The sequence below is a fragment of the Falco cherrug genome, chromosome 4, assembly GCF_023634085.1.
Source record: "Falco cherrug isolate bFalChe1 chromosome 4, bFalChe1.pri, whole genome shotgun sequence".
In the NCBI taxonomy this organism is placed as follows: Eukaryota; Metazoa; Chordata; class Aves; order Falconiformes; family Falconidae; genus Falco; species Falco cherrug.
Genome location: NC_073700.1, coordinates 65,093,997 through 65,113,655, shown reverse-complemented (window position 1 = coordinate 65,113,655; position 19,659 = coordinate 65,093,997). Strand labels below are relative to the sequence as shown.

Below are 19,659 nucleotides of genomic sequence, written 5' to 3'. Positions count from 1 at the left end.
TAATTATGGTACTGAATCAAAGGCTCTTCCGAACCATTGTACAGATTAGTTTGGAAAGATGTGTTTTGATTTTAGTAGTTGTAAAAAAACTAGCATTGGTGTTTACTTTAAAGCACAAATATGTTCAAAGAAACACATAGTTAAAGTGATAAAGCGGTGCCCTCACACTTTTTATCTGAAAAAGGAATGCAAGGGTGCAATTTTTAATAAGTTATATAAACAGCACACTTTATCTTCTAAAGAGATAAGCAGTTTGGGGGCATTCATAGCAGTTTGATTGGTGGGCACTTAGCTTTGTGTAATGAACATATATCATGAAAAAGTTTTGTAAAACTGCTGGAGGTAGGCGATTTAATCTTGCATGCAGCTGTTTGCATCTTGTAATTTGCTGGGAATTTGTAAGTTCCTGGTGAACTTGGAAACTAAGTAGTGGTATCCTGTAGCATATAATAAAGCTGTGTGCTGTGGTGTATTTTCAAGTGGATTGTAGTGAATGGTCAGATATTAGAGTATCTGAATGCTTGAATATAAGTTAAAGTCAGGCTAAATAGTTAAGGTCCTAATCCTATAAAGACAGCCAAGCACATGCTTCATTGAAGTCATGTGTGTAGTCCCACTTGGTCTGATATTTATACAAACTCTTAAATGCAAATCAGATCTACCAGTTTCTGCAGGCTTCATGTATGATTTCAAGGTGTATATCTATAACATCAGGAGGCTGTCTGCATTTGAAAAAAACCCCACTAATTTCTGCAAAAAACACTTTTTTGAATTAGTTTAAATTATGGCCGATCACTAATGTGGTAAATTCAATGTCTAGTAAATGTACAAAATACTTTAAAAGTATCAGTCTTGGTATAGGAAAGAAAATGTCTGGAGGCATATATTTTTGTCTATTTTTAAACTCTACATGTCTCAGATAATACATTATCATCTCTAGTTTTCCTCATGAGCTGCTTGAATACCTCAGGGGTATATATTGCAATACTGTAACTATATAGCAGATAATCTGATCCCTTAACAATGACATTATTTTTTCCAAGTGTGTTTTTGGGCATTGTAGTTAAGCGGGTGTTTAAAAAAATATTCTAAATTTAAAAAAAAGGTTTTCCTTGCCTCCTTTTTTGGTTTCCCAGCTATATACAATATTAGGAGTCTTGATTTTCAGAGGAAAGATACTTGGCACTTTCTGGAAATGAATCCCCACAAAGGCGATTCAGGCTTTGTAACAGCCAAAATCATTAGTCATTCTTGAAAATCTTGGCTGAAGGACACTAGACAACACAATCTATTTCTGTAAGGTTTTCTCTTTTCTGTTTCTTTTTTCTCACATGACAATTTCATAAATTTTTCAGTCACTGCAGCCTTTCCAGAGTACACAGACATGAATTTCGACTGTAAAACCAAGCTAAATCACCTTCTTTATTCTTCTCTTTAGCTTTTCATATATCTTATAGAGCAGTATGAAAGGATAAGAAATCACTGTTTGTTCCTTAGCAAGGCATCTTTTTGGGAAAAAAATTAGTCTCTCGAGGAAAGGGGCATGGGGAAATGCAGTTTTGTCTGTCCCCTGCCCCCATCCAAACCCTAAACAGCTGAATATTCTCATTTAGCATTCCTAAATGACCCTTATTTGTTGGCATGTCACTAGTCTGGATTTTTTTATAACCTGTTTTTTGAAAGAATATTGAAGTTGGGTGAATTCATGGAGCTTGGAATGGGGTTCTGCAAGGCTGTGTCCCTTGACTGTGGTAAAGTGTATCCTGAGAAGTCTCAGGATAATACATGAATCTGATAATTTTTGGTTGCTTGGCTCTTATGTTCTTCCCATGTCAGATTCACAGGTTACTTCCAGTGCAGAGCATGTTTGTGAGAGCTGTGTATCCTGGACGTCCTCAGGACTCCAGGGTGAGTTGATTCCTGGGTTGTGGATGAAGAGTTACTCTGGGCTCTGTTTGACTTTTTCCATCTGTGTTCAAAAACACCACATGTTTGCAGTGGAGAGCCATGTCATTGTTCATTTATTCAACATCAGACTGTTGAAGATCCTTCCTGGGATTGCAATGACTTAGAAATGGGGTGAAGTTCAGGCTAGCTAGCTAGAAGTGTCTACCAGGAGCATTGAATGCAGTCCAAGGTGGCGGCAGCGGTTATGGCTCTGTGAAGCCATGGCACCAGTGAGAACGTGATTTTTCATAGTTTGCCTGAAGCCTACAGGGCCAAGTGAAAGACAGGAACATCTGTCCCATGTGTTTCTTGGGTTTGTGAGTAGAAATGTTTTTTGAGAATGAAGAGGAAAAAGGAATACCCTTTTACTGAAAGAACCCTAGGGACTGGGGCCAGAATTAATTTCAACTAATTGTAATACCCAGCTGAGATTAGGAGCCCTATTCTATAGCCCATGAGAAGCGGCAATTTTAGAGCAGCAACACTGAATTATCCTTTAAAGCTGTCTCTCAGCATTGACTTATATAGGGAACCTTTGTTGATGGGGCTCCTAATTAGGCACCCCAGAGAAATTCCTGCAGTTAGTGAGATGGATTTGGATCTCAGTGAAATAAAACTTCCTCAATTTTCTCTCCTGTACCTAGCAAAAAAATATGTCAAAGAACATAGGAGCATTTAAATTTAATTTAACAGAAAGGTATATTTTTAATCTGGAAAGTTGATCACTAAAACTTACTCTGATAAGTGCCTTGCCTTGCTTGGCTAAGGAGATGAGTCGAAGCATAGAACTTTTCTTTTTCCAGCTGATTTTCATTTCTACCACCTTTATTACTTCTGAGCATATTTTTACAGTCTGAAGTTACAAATTTCCATTTATATATCATAGTTGATGAGTATATCATATTTGATGGTGCTCTGCAGAAATATTGTTTCATTTGGATGACTCTCTTAAGGAGAAATAGAAGTAATGGTTCTATATTTACCTGAACTGGCAGCTGGAAAGTCCTGCAAAATATGAGGAATATTTAATAGACAATAATAATGCATATGAATAAACATTCTTTTGTAACAAGAAAAGAATAATCTCTTTTCAGCAGTCCAAAATTTGACATTAGGTTATGGATATACTTCACTCACTCTCAATCTTGTTCTATCTAAACTTAAAATTTAGTTTTTGAAGAGCTTAATTATACTTCCTTCTTTTCAGTTGCATGTTTTATATGGATCTCTTGATAGGTCTGCACAAGTGTAAGAACTAGATTATTTTCAAATCAGATAAAATGCTGCAACATGGCAGAAGAGTTCTGTATGGACGATTTAATATTCTTAAAGAATGTTACTACCATACATTTAAAGAAGTCTGTGCAAATTACCAAGATTAAACCTTTGAGCTTGGAGTAGGCATTTCCTTGCAGATAGTGCTCTCCACTCTCTTCTCTAGCAGTGAACTCCCTAAGAAATTCTTTCATGAAGAAGACGTTTCTGTGGGGAAAAGGAGGAATGTGAAATGGTATATCCTGATAGGTTGCTGCTACTAAATTATTAACTGGATATCTAAGCATCTGTTCTGGCAGTTCCAGCTCTTGTTCTCCTTCAGGGCGGCTTTGGCTTTAAGTGTAATAATTGTTAACTGTGGCAGGAAGACTGAAAGTGAAAGGAAATGGAGTTTATACTTAACAAAAAAACTTGCTGCAAATCTCTCTTGTTCAGATGTCCTGACTTCATTCTAAATAAAAGTCTGTTCGTTATTATGGCAGTACTCAGGTCATTATTACTACTTTTTTTCTTCTGGTGAGGGGAAACATTGTTATATATGTAATTAGGAAATTGATCCTGGACTGCCTATGGACTGAGATCAAAAGCTATTAACGTCAAGTATTCATAGCTATAAATATACTGAGGCAGAGTATTTAAGCAAAAAAAAAAGAATACCTGTATAGATTTACTGCCACGTGCAGAGAGAAGTTACTGGTGCTAGGTCGCACTACTGGAAATTCTTTGGATATACACAGCATTTAAGGGTGAGGTTGAAGGACTAGCCTGTCATTCTATGGTTCTTCCCTTGTGCCCATGTATCTAATAGTTACTCACCATGATGCTGCAGTTCTCTGGATTAGGGCACAAATCCTTCTCTTTTTTTTCTTTTTTTTTTCTTTTGTGTCTGCATTAGTGAAGACTTTGCAAGGTGTCTGGTTGTCTTGGTGATTCTTGGAGCATTTGGGGAGTGGGGAGGCAAGAAGAAAGTGATATGTGTATTTCTCTCAGACCCTTATACATTCTCCCCACAGAAAATTCCAGTTCAGTTAATTTTGCAGATTTCACATTTCCCTTGTGAAAAATTGGTTGTTGGGTCTCCAGCTCCCTAGGCTGAATACAGTCAGTACAAAGGATTCAGTGATAACATGTTCAGGCTGTCCATCACTTTGTTGTGTTCATCTACTGTATTCCAGTAGGTCCTGGGTTTTTTTTAGCAATTATCTGAATTATACAAATGCTTTTTTTACAAAAATACTTTAATCTATGGGTTACTTATAAGTTATTTTGTTTACTTGCTGTTCATTACTTGAGGACAAATGGTATTATTTCTTCTCCTTGACAGAGCAACTGATTCCTCTGTTGATAGAGGAATTAAATCAGAGGCCATTCAAAATGTCTGTGTGGGAATATTCAGCATGTCTGGATGTATTTTTGATAAGTATTCACAAGACTTTGTCATGGTAACTTGCTTGCAAATGAAAATATACGCATGATTGTAAAAGAATTGTGGTCCAGCCAGTGTACACATTTTTGCCAGGGAGCCACCGCAGTACTGCTGTGGTATGGTCATGTACCATCCCAGTGGGGCATGAGGTGCTGAATGTGCTGGCATCCTGCAGGGCCACTTGCATCACACTATGATTTCACTGTACTGTGATTCCTTTGTATCTCTGGGATCCATTTGGCTCACTGTAGTAACGAAATCTTCTGTTAGGATACAGGCAAACTGAGCAAATGTTCATAATTGTAGCTAGAAAGAAGAAAATATGTATGAAATTAGTGGTGAGTAGCTGGTCACTCTGTAGTTCAGACCAAGGCTTGTTTAGGTTAACTGGATTATTTTTGTTGTCTACTATGTAAACTGGGATTGGATTCCCCCGGAAGGTTTTATGAATGCCATCTACAACCTAGTATTTTAAAGCTTTTTTACCATCTGATAAAAGTTTCTAAAATCTGTCAGTGTGGGAGGGAGAATATTCCATTGAACACAGCTGTGCTGAATATGTTTTCTTAATAGATTTGTAGATGAATGTAAGAGACTATTATATTTATCTGGCCTGATGTTACTGAGATGACAAAATTTTACTCAGTGATACTTTTAGGAAGCCTATTACTTCTCTTTGAGTGGCGGTGTACAGTACAGGATCTATCATAAATACAGATACACAACTCTATGTACATGCAGCTTAAACTCAATGAATGAAAATTTGAAAATTTGGTTGTGGTCAAATTGAAGATGTGAATTTCCAGAGGGATTACAATTGCTAAAGGGTAACTCCAGCTAGGCAAGGCTGATGCAATTAAAAACAGACTGTTGCAGATACATTGATAATACTTCTAATTCAGAAACAGAGTTGGCATGTCTTCATCTATATTGTTTATTAAACCCCTGCCTTTTTGCTTTGATTCTCTCGTGCTGTTCTTACAGCTCCTATTTGATGAGGAATTAAACATTCAGGTTTGTTTCCTGAGTCTTTTCTTAAGCTTGTATCAGAGAAAACAGAAGAAAAACAAAGATTGTCTGGAAATTCTGAAGTAATTTAGTTTTATAAATCCTTTCAGGAGATCCTGTGTTTACTAAGTGAACGACATGGGGTTCATTTACTAAAGTGTTCTGAAGGACTTAGACAAATGAGAAAAGAAACATTACCTAGAGCTGCTGTTCTTTTCCAGGAACAAAAGTAAAACAAATCAGTGGCAGGATGAGTGGATCCGGTTAAATAATAATGTCTCTCCAGCAGGAAGTCTATCGACAGAAAGGTGAGACAGCAACACAATGACAATGCTCAGTGGATCAATTTCGAGGGTAAAAAACCCCATCCTACAACAAACCCACCCCCCAAAACCCATCAATGAAAATATAAGATGACAGAATTCACACCAGCATTTTTTTTTTAGTCTTTAAGCTCAAGTACCTAGAAACACATTTCTTCTCTAGGTTATTCAAATGCAGATTCCTTCTTGTGGTGGAGTGCCCCAGGGTAACTGAGAGCAGAATTTGGCCCTTTCTGTTTGCTCAGCGAGGTTAAGTGCTGCTTTCTCAGTGAAATACCTGCCTTAAAGCTGTACAGCTGTGATATGCAAGAGTAGCTTTGGCATTTCCTTTTTGTCGGTATGGGAGGCCAGTCCTGCAAAAGCTGCAGACTTTTGCATGGAAATGAACGTGCAGGGGTGAGTGTCATGCATGAGTTTTGGCCTGAGAACTTGGGGTGTGAAAATGCATTTCTGACAGCAGAGGTAGAAATAAGGCTTGACAGTATTAATATAAATGTATTAAAACTACTGCAAAAGCTTTTCGGTTTTTAGTGCTCTGTTATTTGTATTTCAGTTCCAGATGAGTGCAGTGCTCCTAGGGCATGTGAAAATTCCCTGGAATTTGGTGACAGTTCTAAGTGCTCATTGTATCCAAGAGCAAATCTAGTTATTTAATGTACTTAAATATGGATTTAACAGCTGACGGAAGTTTGAAAACTTTGGTCTCCATGTCTAGGACTTTCAGCATATTATTTTTCAGAATCAGTGTACTCATTTTTTTAAAACTTCTGAAGTCTTCTCACACTGCCATCGAGAAATCCTGAACTGCCATTTGTGTGCTTAAAACATCTGCAGGAAACAAAGGTGTTGGGTTGTTTTTCAACAATCAATTTAGTTCCTATTTCCATTTGGTAACTGCTGTGAAAAATTCACCTGCTGTAATGTAGTTTATTTTGTCTGGAAACGCCTTTGTTTCTGTGTATGGCTGCTAAGCAACAGGCCAGATATTTACTGTCAAACAAATAAAACAAAAGCCTCATCTGCCACTTGGAGGCCCAACATCATTGTTACTGAACCACTCAACTGGGTCATCATATTGGAGAGTCAGCTCTAAACTTAGTTTTCCACCACACAGTGTTTTAGCTGTAGGAATCCTTTCAGTCCATACATCTAGTGAGATTAGAACGATATAGGAGTATTCTAATGTCTCATGTATTATTTATTTTAAATGATTTTTTCTTCCCCTATCAAAGGGGAAGATTTAAAATTTACCTCATGAGACAGTCTAATTTTCAAAAGTAGAGTTATCTTCTCGGTTACCCTAGAACAATGAGGGATTTTTTTAATAAATTCCTGCCATTATTAGAGCTGAGCCCTTCCCTTCTATTACCCCCCTTACCCTGCCCAAAATGGTAATCAAAATATATTTCTTGGTACCAATCTGGAAAAGAAAAAGAAAAAGAATAGAAAACCCAAATCCCAGAAGTAACAGTCAGGTAGAAACACTACTGTCAAAGGGAAATTACCATTGAGGCAAGCAGATAATCAATAGTAATCAAGCTGGTGGCTCTGAAATACTGCAGTTTCTCTCAAGATTTGGATCATGTTCATCCACAGTGGGTCAGAGGCCAAGGCAGACTGATTGCAATGGAGGTGAGCTTTTCCGAAAGGTCCAGGTGACAGGACAAATTTGCAGTTTCTAATAACTGCAGCTTGTCGCCTTTTCCAGGGCTGTGGTTGCCGACTGCAGCCTCTATCACTGTGAATACCGGCAGGTGGGTTGCTCCTGCCTGTTTCAGCATGTTTGCGTTGGTATTCAAGTCAATTTAGGAACTGTGGATGACATTTGCCAGTTATCTGTACGTGTACAGTCGTTTGGGGGCGAAACGGGGAGCACATGAACCATTCTGAAAAGCACTGAGAAGTTTATTGGGGAATAATTTCAATGGTGTTGCTAAAACCTGTTGCCAAAAGCAGGCACCCAATGTCTATAGCTCCCATGCACTGTACACCTCACTGTACAATCAGAGTATACAAATTCAAATGTAAGCTAAATAAATGAAATTTGGTCTTTTCACTGGGTGTGCACTGGAAACGAGTGCTCCTGGCACTGTGAAAGAAATCGCCAGGAAGCCGTGGCACCAAAATACCAAAGTATTCCAGGATTGCCTTTTTCTGTTGCAGGTTTCATCATTTGTGGAGGAAATAATAAGTGAGGCCTGAAAAATAAAATCCACTAAACGGACTTCATGGATTTTGAAGCAGACAGTACCCATACAACATGTGTATGGGTTGGAATATTAATTTTACAGGCTAATCCATCTGGCCATCGGCTCATCTGAAATTCAAACAGGTCTGTGTATTGCAAATTAATACCCTATAACAACCAATAGCTATAAATGATCAGCAGAACATGTCATTCTGTCTTGCTTCTCCATCAGTGAATGAGTATGACATGTCATTTAATACTTCAGCTACTGATTATTCCTGATGGGGCGGAAAGGTGAGAAAGCAAATGATTGAGCTGGTAGTGATGTTTGGCATGCATCTTGTGGATCCAATTTTTTGTTGTTCTCTCCTATGGTCCAATTATTATGGGTTGTGCCAAAGGCTAGAGGAAAGACTGTGTTTAGATCTTCAGATTGGAAGTAGCATGACAAAGAATTTCCTTTGAGAATTACTTTCCGGTGGAAAGAATTGGTCTTGACTGGATAGTCAAGACCAATATTTCAAGCTCTTGACTAGTCTGTGGAAACCATGAATATATGCAGTTTTTTTCAAACCTAGTAAAAATTTGATTTGACATGGTTCCAACAACCAAATCGAGGATTTCTATACAGAATTGAGAAATACATATTGAGCTTTTTAATTTGTACCTGTCTTTATTAAGCGTTCAGTAAATAGCTAATACTTACTGAATCTACATCTTTTTTACATGACTAATATTTGCCTAATATTTTTAATATTCTAACTCAGGTATATCACAACCACTATTTGTCTTTGTGTTTTTTTCTAACTTTGAACGTAAATTTTAATTATTTAATTTGACAAATGATGCCTTTATAAATTGTGATTTAAGTAGCTGCTGAAGTCTTCGTCATGTCAGTGATACACTTGAGATATTTAAGATTTTTTGATATTATGATTATAATATTTTAATTTATGCATCTTCTTGGTATGATTATGTCATTAGTTATGTAGTAAACATAAAACTCTGAGCAATAGTTATTAATTCTTTATGTTCTTATGGTACAGTAACACAGCAAGGGGAGGTTTTACAGAAATAAAATGTGAGGTAGCATGCAGCTCTCAGGCTTTCCATAACGATCATGTGGCTGACCACCTTTTGCTTTTGTGCCTTTGGAACTCTTCAATTCTGTGAGATACTGAGAGTCAAAGCTTTTTCTTAAAAGAAAGAAACCTTGACTTTCTGCCATTTTATTAAGTGAATTTGCTTAATGTCTGTGTTTCCATTTCCTATTCTGCAAAATGCATACAGTCAAAATTTTTGTACTGAATTGTTAGGAAAAAAGTATTGAATCAGAACCCAAATTTTACCCAGAACATAAATATAATTGGCTTGTGGAGTAGTTCCATTTATTTTCCTAGTCTGTGTGAGGAATGGCGGCAGGATCTGAATCATAATGTTTGGAAAGAACTTTAAAGTCTTTAGAAAACTATAAAATATTATTAAGGTGTAATTAATTGCTGAAACTCATAGTCTTTCTAATGGGTTTACTTTGTTGTTGTAGTAAAAGGAGAAGTTAAATTGCTCTAGGAAATACATTTTTGTAAATTTTGAAACCACAGCAATTTAGGTAACACATTTTAGCCTAGATTATGGTTATGAGTTGCTGCATTACAAGGATTCCATGTAAAACCACTTCATAGCATAAGAGGTAACGCCTTTATGTAGACCATTAATAACCATGAGAAATCAAATGAAGACTTGGAAGAAATAAAAAATAAGAGAGGAAGCTGAATGTAAATCGTAAATTGTCGTGTCAGGGAGATGATATTTTTTTTGTCTCTGCTGTTAGTTAATAATACTGAGAGGAAAAAGAAGGTTGTTTTTTTTCTTTATTTGGTATCAGGGAGGAGTCAGAGAAAGAAATCCTTTCCTTAAGAACTCTGAATTAATTTTGTTTGGCACCATTCAGGTGCTGTAGACCAGGCTAACAAAGAAAGCTTTCAGTTTGCCTTGTTGTGGAGGTTCAGTGAAAGCAGAGAGTGTGACTGAAGGAAGAGTTTAGGTGGAGCCTTGGAAGGCAGTTAAGTAATTTAAATACTTCTGTTTGTTTTTCACTGGGAGACAACACAAATTTTAAAAAAGACACAGTCAAAAATATTGTGCATCTCCCAAGCAAGCTGGTCTTTGCTTTTACCTACTCCATCATTACCTGAAAGGAAGAAGAAAATTTTGATATGTTTAAAACCAATACCAAAATGCTAAGTGCAAATCAGGATTTAATTCTGATGAAGAATGATTAATGGAGGAAATTATGATAATATGGATTTAAAAAAATCCCTGATAATTTTAACACTTTCTGAAACTATTTTCACAAATAAGTGATTTGAAAATACCTCATTGTAGATACTAGCAAGAAATTTGCTAACCTGATAAACTGATTGTACTGAAGACATGCTATTTTCTTTCCAAAATATTCCTGATTTGGCTTCTCCTTCTATGATTATTTTTATTGAGACTTTTCTACATTTTAATATGACCAGAATAATTTTCAAATTATATATTAAATTCTCTCTGGGTTTGTTAAAGTCTTGGTTTAGGTTTGGGCCAAATGAACATTTAATATGTTACTTGCAATGCGTTGATAGTGGGTATATCCTCATGTCTGTGTCCCAAGAAAAAATGCAAGAACTCTGTTACTGACTTTGTTTCCATGTTTCTGTTGTTGCTCTGTCTAATGCCTATTCTGACAACTCAAAATGTTGAACAAACAAAGTAAGCAAGCACTATGGAAACTATAGATCATAAAATATTCATATGCTTAGAAAAAAAATACATATTTAAGTTTCTTTTGGTCTCTTCAGGATGACTTTTGTTTCACTGTTTCGGTTTAAATAAGAGACAGCATGTACTAAACAGATAAAATATCCATTTATGTTTGAGGATATCGAGCCAAGTTTTGCTATCGGCTGTACTACTGTAAGTGTGTTGTAACTTCATTGGAGTTACTGTGGTATTATCTTGACAGAAGTAGAGAGTGATTAATGAAGAATATAGTATATATTCTAGGAAATCTTGAATAGCGATATCTAACCACAGGCCAGATTCCTCCCTTCATCTCCAAATAGGAAACGAAAGTCAGACTCAGGTTCTAGGTGCATGCTGTAGATGCTCCTATATTGCTGTGTGATGCAGTGCAATGCCGTACTAGAGCACTTTCATCAAGCTTTAATTTAGTGGTTAGGGCCCTCTCTTTGAAAACAGGAGATGAACGCCTTCTATCTCAAGAGAACCTATTGCCCAAGTCTCCCAGGATCTGACTATACGCTTTAGTGGCTCCACTGTTATTTAAACCAAGGGCACTGACAATTTTTCTGTCAGTATCAGAAGCATGCAAAATGTCTTCTCATGGGAGAGAAACAGGTAATCTGTCTCACTGCCCGTGTGGCAGAGAGTCCCACTATTCATGAGCAGTGGCCGTTTGCCTGGCATTTCAAAGAAATAGAGCTGAGAAATGTGAGGTATTTCCACATGAATGAGCTTGTGCTAGTTCCTCAACTCTCCCTAACCAAAAAAAGCAGTGACAGAAACTTGAAACTTTATGATCAAAATATTTATGTCCATTCACTGGGTTGCAGGATGAGAACTGTTAGAACACCGTGATAGTTAGCCTTTCTGTAGGCTACTTGTTAGACACACGACACAGGACATTAAGTAGTTTGGCTGCCAAAGACTGTATTTTTATCCAAGTCATTTACCCAGTAATTCTGTATGTGCTGGATGTGTGGATGCAGGTATTATAGGCAGTAAGGAAACAAAAGACTGAAAAATGCAGTGATTTTCCAAGGTGCCATAGTACAGGCATTTCCAATAACAAGAATAAAGAAGAGGGCAAAGGCACTGCAGAAAGTGAGATTCCTTGGCCGTAGGCATCGCTGTATTCCAGCTGGAGAATACCGGGAATTTGTGCCTGCAGTGTGGTCAAATACTGGGACAGGAGGATTTACATCAGAGGAACTTGTGCTGCTGAAATGTTGTCACATGTTCTACAAAAGAGTTTACAATGAAAAAATGGAAATGTTCCTAGAACTTCATGTTTTGGGATAACTAATCAAAATCAGCTGCTAAAATGTCAAAGCTGCTGACCAGAAAGAACCATCGAGCTAAACTAAATCAGGGGAGACACGGAGAGGAAGGAGGAGCCGGTCTGTAACGTGGCAGCTCCTGGGCAGACAGGAAAGCTATGTTTGTAGTGATGAGTTATTGCAAATGTGACAAGAGAAATCCAGCCAATATATTTGGTTGGTATCTTTCCTCTTTCTCCCCTGCTCCACTGCATGTTAGAAAAGAAAAAGGGTATTTTTAAAATCTGAAATGGATACCTTTAGCCAGACAGAAATATCTGTCAGCACAAAAAAATGAATTCAGTTTTCATAAAATATAACAAATTTTGTTAGATTGTTCTTTTTGTCTGAAGCTGATATTTCTCAGGTAATCTTCATTGCTTTTATTGGAGGGTATTTTCAACTGCTATGCCTGTTACAAAGTATAGGAAATCTAGTCAGAGAATAGAAGTTGTACTGTCTGACTGGTAGAACCAGTCATGTGGCTGGAAAAGTGAATTCCAAATGTTAAGTCCACAAGTGAATAGAGGACAGCTCATGTGCATCCACTTACATTTGCTCTGTCTATAACCAATGAATGATTCACAAAAATTATGTCTTACTTGCAAAGAGCCTAAATGTGCAAACTGAGCCAGTTCCTTGTGACTGGAATTTAACCAGATTTAAGTGTAAGAAACAGATGTTCTCTATTTCTAGATATATTCAAAAGCATTATTTTTTACAAAAAAGTAGATTTTGTTGTTCACATGCAGTTAGAAAATCCTAAGACTGATGACCAATTGTCTCTGCTATCTTGCATCTTATCTAGAGGCCTTCACTGTGCAAAACGAGTGTAAAATGCCACCACACTGATGCAAGTGTAAATGGTAACATGAGAGACACAGGAACAGAGAATGCATGGCAAAAAGTGTTTTTATTAGCAATGTTAGGCCTTGGATAAGAGCCTAACCAAGTTTCACTTTTAAAACTATGCCTTGCTACACAAGTTTCTTAGTGACTTGTGAGCCCTCTGTTTTAGTCTACAATGGTTGTAATGAGGTAACTAAACACCAAGACTAACTTCGCTAAATCCAATGTCAAATTTCCCCACCATGTCTCTCACAGGTCTTAAAAAAAATAATTATGTCAGTACATAGGATTGCATTCATCTGACTGTCATCTTCTGTGCTGGCAAAGTTACCAAAACTGAATCAGAATGAAATAATTTGTAGATGAGAATTCGCCAGGGGAGAAGAATGCTGTGCAGTGTGAACAAATCTGAATTATCAGCTTAAGCTCTAGAGTTCCTCACTGGTTTTGGTATGTATGAATATGCTGTTGTTAGTCATGTCACTACTAAAAATATTGATTTCACTGCTGAAAACAAGTATCCCTCCAGACAGAAGCCCCACAAACTTTTTCAGATACTTCTTGTTTCATCTACAGTGTTGGGGCAGAGGACTGTTCACTTTAGTATTTAAATGGAAGAAATACTGATCTATTAATTCCTGCTGATTTGGTATAACTGGTGCTGTTTGCAAATTCATCATCCATCTGCTTTTTTTCTAAGGAAGCAGAAATCCTTGTGCCTCTTGTTCAAGAATATGATAAATTCAGGTTTGTGGATTCTTGTATTACCACTAAACCTTGTTTCTTCTTGAAAGTCTGTATTCAAGTGTAGGAAATAAGTCTATAACAGGATACATAGTGGGAAGTTTCTGGGATGAAAATTTGGCTCTGGCAGTGGTCACACAGCCATGTTTAAAAAGATGGATGCTGCCTGTCGTTGCCAGGTTGGCCTCACCATATTTGAGAGATATCTCCACTCCTGTATTTTGTCTGTGCATGTGAAGAGAGTAAATTTCACTTAGAGTGAATAAGCCTCTGGGGTAGTTTTTTTCCCAGCACTTTTGTGTAATCACCACAGCGTGCCACCTCCTTTAGCCAATATTTGCAGTAACTTTATATGTTAAAACAAGGCTATGCAGTAGCTGTTGGTAGCTTAACCATGTGGTTGCAAAATTAACCTTTGACCTTTCTTAGCCTAATCAGGAAATTGACTTTAAGAGTTACTCCTCAACCCAGGATATGTGGTTAAAGTTAAACATCACTAATAGGAAGTCTAGTAACAGGAAACGTGCGAATGCTAATCCATACAAACATAAACAAACCTTTGGCTTACATACAGTTTTATTGGAATTTTCCTCTTGACTCCCCTTCCTTCAGTAACTCAGAAAAAATTACAAGCAGCTTGTTAAAGTCTTTTGAAAAAACTTCAGCTTTTTGTGACTATAGGTTTATTAGATTTCTACTTAAGGAAGCTTTAAAACTAGTGTAGGATTTTGTCAAGAATCATCTCTTGGCAGGTACATGCCATTCATCTTCACTGCAGTTCTGATTAATGACATTATTCACCAGAAAAACCAGAATTTTCAGGCAAAGGATTAACTATGAGTGTTTCTTTTTGTGTAACAAAATTGAGTGATTTGGAGAAAAAGGGTTTACAAAAATATGTATTTCCATAAGCTCATTTTGAAACCTTTTTAGAAACAAACTTATCAGAAACTCACTGGAATGAATATAATTCCAGTACAGAAAATTATCTGTGAGAATCTGAAACATTTTTATTGTTCTCCTTGGATTCCTGTTACATTCCATTAGGAAAGCAGTTTAGAGTAACTTGAAGCTAAACACTAGCCAGTTAATCACTGTAGATATAAGTATAGCCCTCACCTTGGAAAACCTTTGAACGTTACTTTGCTCTTCATACTAAATCCACAAAACCTTCACATTCATATTGAACTCCGCTGAGTTCAGTGGGCTATTGTGTATGTCCATTGACACAGATCAGATTCCAGGATTAGGGCCAAAGTAATTTTTCCGGGAGGAGTTTCCTTGAAGTCAAGAGAAGGATCTTAGGGGAGCAGAAAAAAGGTCGTCTGAAAAAATTCAGTCTCAAAACAGGAAAGAACAAGATAACTGTAAAACAGTAGCCTACAATCTCTGCATTTCCTCTCTTGACCTCTCCAGAATGAGTAAATCGACAATATTCACAACCCCCCCCCCAGACAAAATATATACTATGCATATTAAAGCAGGACCTATGTATGGCATCGTTGTAATGATACTGCGTTCACTTCATGTGTATTTACAAAAGTGGCTAACCCATGAGGCACACAACTCATGGCGTTACTTTGCAGATAATTTTGTTCCCAAGGGAACATTTTCAACAATGTTCTTAAGCTGTACAATTATGTTAACTTCAATAAAAATGTTACTGCATGTAAAATGAATATCAGATGATTATCTGAAATGTGTTTTAATGATTAACAGCTGTGAAGTAAACTGCAGGCGAATCATATCAGTCCAGCCTTGTTAAATACATTTTGGATGAATTCAATTTGCCTTGATATAGTGTCTCCTCTAGAGCTCATAGAAGCTTCTCTTTGGGGTACCGTAAAGTTCCACTCCCCTTTGAGTATTCGGTCATCTTTCTATTTTTGGAGCCCTGTTTGCAGACTAACGTATTGTAGTCATTCACACCACTGTAGCCCAAAAGCTCTTTGCCTATGATATCCAGGCAAGCATGAAAAATTGATTTAGATCACAGCCTCATTAAACACATGCTTTACAAAGTGGCAGTGATGAGTGAGGAATATGCAGCCTGCAAGAGCCCTCCCACTTAAAATTAATAACCTTAAAAAAAACACTCCCAAAAGTTGCTATGTAAAGGTGTGACCGTATTTATACAAGAAACTCTTAGGGCCTGATTCTCTCATTAGTCTGGTGCTGTTGGAATGATTCCTGAAATCAGGAAATTTAAATATACCTCAGGATTTGATCATAAGTTAATGAAATTTAATTAAAAGCTGTAAAGAAGAGGTAGAGTGAACCTCAGAGTAGTATTAAGCCACAGGGTTGGGTTTTTTTTGTTTGCTAGCAAAAATCAAAGCTTTCATTTTTTATGTTACTATTTGGCATGGGTTTTTATCAGTTCCCTTGAAAAACATTTTTTTTTTTTATAGGGAATTTCAACCAGGCAATAAATTTAATATTTTTAAATACTTGAACCTCATGACACTAATCTTTTTCCACAGGAAAGAACTCCTCACTTTTCCTATAAGTCTACCTTTTTTTTCCCTGCTCAAATACTGTTTTTTGTTTTCTCTTGAAAGAATTGCTGGCATGTTTGAGAAAGAATCTGTCTATATGAAGCTTTTTTTGATAGAACAGGAATCGCTGTCAACGAATTAGTGCAAAGCACAATCCTTCTTGACTTCAGAGCTTTAAAGATGGCATTCTAATGAGGAATGTAATTTGCCTAATTAAAAAGTTATCTGTAAAGTGCTGTTATCCCTTGTGCTGCTGGTATGAACACCGAACTGGGTGAGTATACTGAGTGAGCCTGGGTGTCCCAAACCTCCCCTGGGGAGGGGTGGTCTGGTCATTCAACTGAAGTCCAGTCCTGAGGTTTTGTAGTTGTATATCGTAGAAGAAATAATGAGGAAACTGTCCCAGGTTTTATACTTCAGGTACCAGTTTATCTTATGGTCCATCAGTGGGTGGTGCTGCTGTCCAGACGTACCTTGACAGGCTGGAGAAATGGGCCGACAGGAACCTTACGAAGTTCAACAAGGGGAGGTGCCAGTCAGGCCCTGCACCTGCAGAGGAACAGCCCCATGTGCCAGCACCAGTATGTACTGGGGGCTAACTGGCTGGAAAGAAACTTTGCAGAAATTAATCTGGGGGTCCTGGTGGATGCCACGTTGATCATAAGCCAGCAGTGTGCACTTGCAGCAAAGGCTAAAGATATCTTGGGCTCTATTAGGAGAAGCATTGCCAGAAGGTCAAGGGAGTTGATTCTTCCCATTTCTTAAGCACTGATGAGGCCACTTCTGGAGTGCTGTGTCCAGTTCTGGCCTCCTCGGCACAAGAGAGACATGGATATACTGAAGACAGTCCAATGAAAGGCCATGAAGATGAACAAGGGACTCTCCTGTGAGGAAAGGCTGATGGAGCTGGGACTGTTTAGCCCAGGGAAAAGAAGGCTCAGAGAGGATCTTATCAATGTAAATACCTGAAGGGAAGGTGCTAAGAGGGCAGAGCCAGCCCCTTTGCAGTGGTGCCCAGTAACAACACAAGAAGCAATGGGCACCACCTGAAACACAGGAGGCTCCCTCTGAACATCAGGAGGGAGTTTTTCACTGTGAGGGTGTCTGTCCATTGTCACAGGCTTCCCAGGAAACTGGTGGTCTCTGTCCTTGGAGATATTCAAAAGCCTTTTGAGTAGCAGAGTTGGACTGAATGACCTCCAGAGGTCCCTTCCAGCCTCAACCATTCAGTGGTCTGAGTGTGTGCTGTATTTGTTTTCCAGACTTCCGTAGGCAGTGGATCCAGTGACAGATCAAATGTAGGCTATATCAGTAGAGAATGTTGTTTGAGGAGCCATTTATTGATCATATGAAATGAAATAGTTCCCCAAGACTTGAGTGGAAATGGAAACCTTAAGCAGAACAATATGTAGTGTGTGGCTGCTGGGTTGCTAGTTTTAGTCTGGCTTTACATTTAGTGACTGAGGTTGTTATTACTTCACATTGTGCAGTGGAATGAGTTTGTGGGCTCATGTCACACCTGATAGACAGGTGTCCTTGAACTCTAATTTACATCTCTGTTAGCTCCAGGTGACACCATTTCTGGTGTTCTCAGACTTAGATCTGGTATTAGAAAATTCAGCATTGTGCTCACTTGTCCTCCGTCTTTAAGGACCATTGGAAAAAGCATGCCCATTGCTTGTGTTATATTTTGTGTATAGGATGTCATGCTCTAGAGTCCAGAGCCATCCTTTCACAGAAAAAGGCCCATCAATAATTTTGTTTGTTAGAGTCTCAAAAGACTTTTATAAATCACAAAACTGAAGACTTGCTTCTACAAAGGCAGAGCAACATTTTTCAGATGGCTACTGTTAATGTTGTTATACTGCATACCTAAATAAGCAACGGGTTCTAAATGAAATTTTTCAGATCAGGAGCGTCTCATAGCCAGAATCTGTGGCTCGGTCTTTCTATCCTGTATGAACACCTTGCTTCCTCAACTGCAAGGGCTGTTTCACATTCATAATACTCAGAGTAGTATCTATTCAGAATTAAGGGCGGTCAAGGTCCATTGATTCCCAACTGTTGTTATGATTGTACTGGCTACACAATGTGTATTTAAAAGTAGTTCGAATAAATGCTTATACAAAGGACATGATGGGTTATTGCAGATTTAGTTTTAGACATGCTGAAAAAATGGAAGCAGTTTGTTGTGTTGTCTTTTGTAAAGCTAAAAAGCATTATAAATGGATATTTATATCATAGCATTGTGGTGATAGCCAGCAGTCAATCTGTGTGAAATCCCTTTTAGCAAAACCAATGCAAACCGAAGAGCTGTCTTTTGGTTTTGGGTGCAGTAATGAATTCAGAACTGCTTAGGTTTAGTTTGTATCTCAACAAAATGATGGAAGGTGACCTCTCCTGTCCCTGGCCACCTTCCCTCCCCTGCAAAGAAAAAGGGAAAAAAATCCAACCAGCTGAACCCTGTCTACATGGTCTATCTAACAAAGGAAGTGCTATAGCAAGTTCTGCTCAACATGATCCTCATAACTCAAATCAGTTTGGAGCTCCTTGACCATACCAGCGTGGTGGGAGAGACCTATTAAAAACCAGGTCTATCTCAGGAGCTCTGAAACAGATGCTGCCCCCACCCTATTAACCCTTCCCCATTATCAACCACTCCCTGATGGCTGAGGGTCTATAAGCACATGTATCTGACAGCTGGTTAAACTATGCAGAACCTCTAAAGTTTGAATTGTAAAATATCTTAACGTAAAAATATTTTAAAGCCAGAAATTGGGAGTGGAAGCTAAAATTCCCTGCTGGTTTTCATTTTGCCTTAGTCTCTGGAATTTCTTTTTTAAGAACTGCCAGTAGCTAAAATTTTGGGGCATGGTATTTAGTCAACCCAAAATATTTTGCCACAGCTCCCTCCATGTCCAAATCCTTGTGGCTGAACTCAGAGTCTCTGTGTTTAGCTTGTAATTTTTTTGTGGTTTAATACATTTTCTTCTCTTCCTGATATAGTTGAGGCATCTCTTTGCTGAGCCGTCTCATCTGAAAGAGGCTGACAGCATATGAAGGCAGAGAAGTATCCTTTGATGAGAAAATGCAAATCCCAAACAAAACATTTGTAAACCACTAATCACCATTTCCATACAATTGAACAATGATACGGTATTTATTATAGAATGACTTAAAGGTAAGGCTGACTCCTTATAAGAAATGCAACAAATAACTTCATATACATCCCCTCCATTTATTTCTGCACCAGAGGCTATTTTTTACCTCTTTGCGCTTAGTGTCAGGACTCCCTCTG

At 37.9% G+C, this 19,659-nt stretch overlaps 1 long non-coding RNA gene across 1 annotated transcript in view; it reads left to right on the top strand.

The window, feature by feature from the left end:
- LOC114016695 (uncharacterized) overlaps positions 1-15,305 on the top strand; it is a 70,527-nt gene extending 55,222 nt beyond the window's left edge. Inside the window, exons 3-5 of the long non-coding RNA XR_008732046.1 lie at positions 5,878-5,964; positions 8,143-8,311; positions 13,375-15,305. This is a non-coding gene — a long non-coding RNA (uncharacterized LOC114016695). The remainder of the gene's footprint in view (positions 1-5,877; positions 5,965-8,142; positions 8,312-13,374) is intronic.
- Positions 15,306-19,659: the final 4,354 nt, after the last annotated feature.